The following is a 6,686-nucleotide window of genomic DNA, read 5'->3' on the forward strand; positions in this document are numbered from 1 at the left end:
ATATCTTCATGTTTAAAAATGAAACAAATGACTACTATAATTAAAAGAATTCAGTTAGAATATAAATATATAAATATATGCAATAAAATCATACTGAAAATAAATATAATTTAAAAATGTAATGTAAAAATTTAATAAATGTAAGGTAAAATTAATGAAATATTGAAATTGTCAAGTGCAAACCAGCTAGTTAAAGCTACCTACTCTTGCTTGAATATATTTCTTTCATTTGCTGTTTATATTAGCAAAATAAACTTTACACAATCCTCAAATATTAATTAATGTAAAACTTTAAAAGATTCCCAAATAGCAGGTAGATATTGTACAGGATCTTTTGGAATCTGATTTTAGGTACCACTAAGTTGGCTGGCAGTACGTAAGCAACAATCTGAATGACCTGTAAACAGGAGGGGGTAAATTCCAAGCAAGCCTGAATTAGAAATCCAACTCATTTCCTATTACCCAGATGCCTTTTTAACACATCTATGCAGTCTTCATCTAAAACCAGGTGCTGCTCCCAAAGGAGAAAACACTGCCCTCCAGTGGTCCTCAATGAAGAAACGGAAATAGTTTCAGGTACCATGATTGCAGCATTATATGAAACATGGTCTATTTATCTAGTCACATTTCTGGCTGTATTTCTTAAGCTGAAACTTATGTCTACAATCAAGCATAAGGACAAAATTTCCAAAATACACTCTAATACATAGGTGGTTACTCCAGTTAAATAGAAACATTAACTAGGAGGATTATGAGTTTCTGACCCCAAAAGCTGACCATTTATTTGACCATCAAAATTGAATTCTGTTAGCCACCTATAGTTTCTCATTTCCCTGATAAGAAAGAAGAGATTTCATCTCTATGTTTCCCTTGTTGGCCAATTTTTTAGCTAAAAGACATTTAAAATTGTACAGCAGGCAGAACCCCAGGGGACTGAACAGTGTTCCAACATCCTTAAAGGCTTCCCATCACTTGAAAAACCAAATTCTTCCTCCTGTTTCTTAAACTAACCAAAGTAGGCAAAAGCAATTTTAAAAAGTCTTTGTGTCTAGCATTGGAACTTTCTCATATTTCACACCATTATATAAATGTCACTCTAACCTATATGTATCACAAATGCTACGCTAAATTAGGGCCAAATTTGCAACCTAGTTTAACTGGGTTTCCTCTTTTTGCAAATGCAGTTTTTGTGTCTGCATTTAGCAATGCATACAAAACTGTCCGTGTAGCTAACTGCTTCGAATTGCTAAATTTGAGGATGGATGTGTAGATCTCCCAGTCTTTATGTATGTGCCAAAGCAATCCTGTTTCTAGTCATATAAAGACTTCCTAATCAAATGGACCTCGACTGCACTGCTAAATTCCTGGACTACTTCATTTACTCTTTTGGATTTAGTAAAGGGAAAACAGAATTTTAAGAGGGGAAAGAAACAATTTGCAAACTTCTTCCATTCTTCTATCCTTAAGAAACCAGAGTGGAACCACATCACATGATAGGAGCATGGACTTTAGAGTCCCATAGCTCTAGGGGCTCATCCATTATTAGCTATGTGACTTAAACTTAACCTCGTTTTTCTCATCAGTAAAACAAAGATAATAATGCTAGTCTCCCTAGGTGGTTATTATGATTGAATGAGGGAATGTATATGAAGTGTCTAGCACAGAGAAAGGGCTTAACCAAGAAATTATTAATATTCTATCGCCATCACTTCTATTAATCAAATGGCCAAGTAAATTTCCTAGAGGTATGATTTTCTAAAATTAATCCCTATTTATCATCCTAAGTAGTGGCTCCTAATTTACTATGTGGAATATGTCCCGAGTCCTCCAGATAAATTCTTTAAACGAATGCCCTGTGCTAAGAGAAAATATTTTGACATCATATTGCTCAAATATAGCACTTTTAAATATGAATCAGGGTTTTCTTCTTTTTACTCCCATAGAAGGTGGTATCTATTATATAGTCACCTGGATTCACAAAGCGCTTTAGGATTTTAGAAATAACAAACACAATAATTACAAAGGTGGTGTACTAATTAGATATATTTGGGCATATTGCAGTAAACTCTAAAGTTTCTTGGCTTGACAGTATAAAGTTCCACAACCATGACTGTTTGGGTTATTTAACTCAACTTAGAAAATGTATATTTCAGAAAGAAAAATTGCTTCCTTTAGGAGAGTAATGCACTATCATTTGAGATGAAGAAAAACTTACATATTTTAATAAGACACATGGCTTCCTCTTTTCACTAGCTGTGGTAATGAGTTTATACAGAGCCAAGGTCCACACCTTCATCTTGTCCCTCTGTGTACACCTCAGGCATTATAAAACATAGTCTTTATCTGGATAATTCATCGATTAGTGTCTTCACTGACCATGACATCTCACTAATAATCTCATTATAATACTTTATGTCACACAACATAGAATCTTTGATTACTTAAAATAGTTCTTATAATTCAGAGGCAAACTGTTTATAATTTAAAATGGTAGGATATATTGGTGAATTGAGAATGCAACAATGATTTGATAAATATTTTATATTTATCAAACTCAGAAAATTTTGAGATGAAATACCATTTAAAGATAAAGCAAAGTAAGTGCAGCTAAATATTGCAATAGTATATATGTGTGATATTGAAGCCCATGTATAAGCATTAACTACAGATCAATAAATTCATAGAAAATAAACTTTCGTTATAGCTAATCTAAATTAATCTCAAAAATTGACAATTAAACATATGAATTTGTGATAAACATTCTGAATTTTTTAAAATGCATCATATTTGTAACAGTGCCAAAATAATCTAAAGTCAGAACACTTTTTCTGGGTATAATTATATTATTATAATTCTCTACCTTGACAGATGACAATTTTAGAACACTCTAAATACAATTTCTAGTATATGCACTAAAATAAAATGTAACAGATAGACAACTCACCATAGTATAAGTAACACATTCAAATTTAGTAATTTATTTTCCAGGTGGAAACCAGGCTTCTTGGAAGACTTCAAACTATGCCAAATGGTCTGATTTCACCATAGAGGTAAGCACTAGAGGACTAAATTTACTTCTGTGTAATTTTTGTTAACTACATTTTACATGCAAATGTCTATACAACCATGTTAATGAAGTTATAGAGAAGAAAAGAAAGTTGGCATTCCCATTTTTCTGTTTTATTCAAAAGCAACTTTTCGATTGACTTGCTCTATCATTTTAAAATACTTTTTATTTAATCATAAGAAAATAGAAAAGTCTAACAATGCATTCAAATTGGATCACAAGTCCAGAAAAACAATGCCTTACTTACGATTAAAATTTAGACTTGAGATTTTTTTCTCCCATACTTTTATAGTCTTGAGAACATAGGATGCTTCTATTGGAATGAGACAAAAAAAGTTTTGTTAATCATAAATATTTAGAAAAGTGCAATCTACTGATCCAGAGTTGGTTATTTAGAGGAAAGAAATTTTTTCCTTCTTATCCAGGGGCTCAAAATTTTCTGCACCCAAGTGGAATTGGATGCTTAATTGACAATTATCCAAAATCTTTTTTTACAAGAAATATGAACAAATACATTTAAATCTTACATGGTTGAATTTCCTATAAAATGTTGATATTCAAGCTTCAAAGCCCATATTGGCAATGAAAGTATATGGTATCCTTTCAGTTGGAATATTAATAGTCCAAAATTTGTCTCAGATTATGAGAGAAGTGCCCCTATGCAGTGTATGAAAAAGAATGTTTTAAAATTACAGACATAGTTGATTGCAATAAAATTAAAAGTAATAACACTAGAAGTATAGATAATACAAGGAGAAAAAGGCAGAAATAACAGTTGCAACTCTGCATTTATGGTACAGGTTACAGCCAGGACTGGCTATAATCTCATCCCATAACATTCAGAAGAATAAAGCAAAATAAAATCGCCTTTGCCCTCACACATTAAAGGAAATCAGGATCTTGACTCAAATTTCAAACTCCTGGAACTTGGAAATATCTGTAAAACCTCTAACACCAAGGTTTCTGAAACCTGTCACATCACAGAAATAAGGAGATCTTCAACCATGGAAATATGACTATTAAGAATTCACAGATTATCTGAAACATTTGCTAATCACCCCCTCCATCTCCTCTCCCTACTCTGTGCTAGAGGGAGGGAGAAAAAGGGAGTGGGGGAGGAAGACTCAAAGCACTGGGGAAAGGCTGCTGTGAAAATGCCAGACTCTTCTTGGGGCTTAGGTTGTCAACCTAATCCCAGCCACAACTATTGTATGACTATATCAGGGAAACAGTGTACTTGTGTGTGAGAATTGGGGTGGGGTAGAGGGACCAGGATGTTAAGAAATGTAACAAATTCATATGATTTTTAAAAAAACATTTGAGAGTGTTATGTTTACACATGCTGGGCAACATAAACCATAAACCTTGCTGGATTTTTGCAAACTGCTGCGTGAAGCATACAAATGACATTCCTGTCAATGGGAGGAAGAGACAGACAGAAATCAAGACAGATAGATAGGCAGCACCCCCAGGACGTGAAGCTTGTTCCTATTGCAAGCTGTAGTGGAAGGAGATGATGACATCCAGAACAAAATGTCTTTCACGAATATGTTAAAGCTCTTACTTTGTAATCTCTGTATATAGAAAGAATAATCAATGAAAAGGACTTAATTCCCCCCTTTTCTGGAATCAAAATATAAGGGCTTTTTAGTTATTTTAAACTTCTTCCTGTAGAGCCCATTGTTGTGTTCCATGAAACAGACAAAACTCAGCAAGACAACAAAGACTTGATCTGCAGGAGAGAAGGTATTAAAGAGCAAGTCCTCTCCAGAGGGTAATTAATCCTTAGTCATTCATCTTAGAAGTCCCAGTTACAGTTAAGGTTAACGTTCAGGTAGCTTCTTTCTATTTTCTTTAAAAATTTTTTTAAACATTTTTTTTTTTTGCAGAATGTTATACTATTAATTGCCAATTTGCATATGTGTGCAGCTGCTGTTTTGGCTCTGAACTCAATCCGATAAGCTTGCTGGAGGTATCGCAGAGCACTTGGCAGCTTTCCTATTTGAAAAGAAAGCCTCTCCCCACTACAGAACAGCTGATCGTCTATCAGCGATAGACCCTGATGGCGTGAATTACAATTACGCTACTTTTCACACTAAATCTGGGTGATAGCTACTTGGAAAGAAGTTTCATCATTTTTTACCACAAACTGGAAAAAGAATTACATGGTCATGCTGTGCTTTTAAAGGCAGTTTGGTTCACTTTTGTCTATTTAACACCTAATTCCAAGAAGTCCATAGGCATCCAGAGATCTGAATGGCGCGTAATGAATTCACTGTTTAGATTGAAGATTTTTAAAATCTACCTCAAATTACATTTATTAACAAGGCGACCAGGAAGTGTTAAAGTTGTTAGACGCTTCATTTATTAAATAATTTGTGGGTATTTTCAGTTGTCATATCTAGAGTCATGGGGTTTGCTTATTTTTTTTAATTAGCAATCCAAAACAATGCTACTGCAATTTAACAATTCATCACATAATCTTGGGCTCTTCAGTTCAGCTGTTAACGTTAGATAATTCAGATTGTTATTTTGGTCTGTTTATAAATGATTTTGGTTGTATTGTGCTATGGGGAGAACTGGAGCAGCCCAGGCAGAAGATCTTTCTCATCTTTCTTGCATTGCTCAGGATAGCTGAGGGGCCTTCCAAACAATGCATTTGAGGAGTTGAGTGGCTAGTGGGAGCAGACAAGTGATGAGGACACTAATAATAATTTGATTTATCATCATCACTTAGTTAACTTCATTATTAATTTTCATTTCCTGTCTGGTGGGAAAACTGAGGAAGGACCTCTTTGTCAAAGTACATTTTATTAGAATCCTACATTTCTCTTCATTTTCTTTTTCTGGGACCTTAGAAAGTACCGTCTTTTCTTTTCTTGAAAGAATCCACCAACCATCAGAAGATTTATGAGCCTCCTAAACATCCTTCATCTTTCTTCTCTCTCCCCTCAGCCCTTCTCCCTCCCATCTTGACATTTAAATCCATTTGTTAAAAAAAAAAAAAAAAAAGAACAAGAGCTAAACCCACCTCATGCAGCAGAAGTGGAACACACTAATCCTGACGTAGTTAACCTAAGAGAAAAATAGATTTTGTTTTCCTTTTTTAGTCGCTAGCTTTATTAGATTTCTCACTCTCACAGATTATCCGAAGACTACCCATTGATTGATCGCCCGTAGAGCTGCATTTGGTGTAAAGAAAAAACTCACAGCTTTATTGGCTCCCAGGAGACAAAACAAACAGAACAAGATATTCATATTAATGCAAACAATGCAACAAATGAGGGGAAGAATCGCCGGGCTGAAGCGAGGCACCGAGCGGCCTCGGCCAGGGGCGAGCCAGGGGTTCCCAGCCCGCGCGACCCGGGGCGCCGGGAGCGGTCGGTCCCCGAAGCCACACCGGGCACGGGGGCCCCGGGTCCAGGCGCGGGGGCCGGGCCTCGCGGGCCCCTGCAGGGCGGCAGGGCGGACAGGCCGGCGCGGGCGCCTGGAGGAGGCCTCAGGCCAGGCCTCAGCCCTGCGCTGTGCGGAGCTGGGAGCCACCTACCCCCTCGCTCTCGCCTGCCGCCTTCCATGCGCCGCCCTGGGGCCCAAGGCCCTAATCTCAGTTTCCCTTTTC

General features: G+C 36.3%; 1 long non-coding RNA gene across 1 annotated transcript; it reads right to left on the reverse strand.

Moving 5' to 3' along the window:
• Positions 1-2,523: 2,523 nt before the first annotated feature.
• Positions 2,524-6,144, reverse strand: LOC123643930. Its single transcript, XR_006736958.1, has 2 exons — positions 6,099-6,144; positions 2,524-4,690 (listed from the first exon to the last, which is right to left on the reverse strand). It is a non-coding gene; the product is annotated as an uncharacterized LOC123643930 (long non-coding RNA).
• Positions 6,145-6,686: the final 542 nt, after the last annotated feature.

The sequence above is a fragment of the Lemur catta genome, chromosome 8, assembly GCF_020740605.2.
Source record: "Lemur catta isolate mLemCat1 chromosome 8, mLemCat1.pri, whole genome shotgun sequence".
Classification (NCBI taxonomy): Eukaryota; Metazoa; Chordata; class Mammalia; order Primates; family Lemuridae; genus Lemur; species Lemur catta.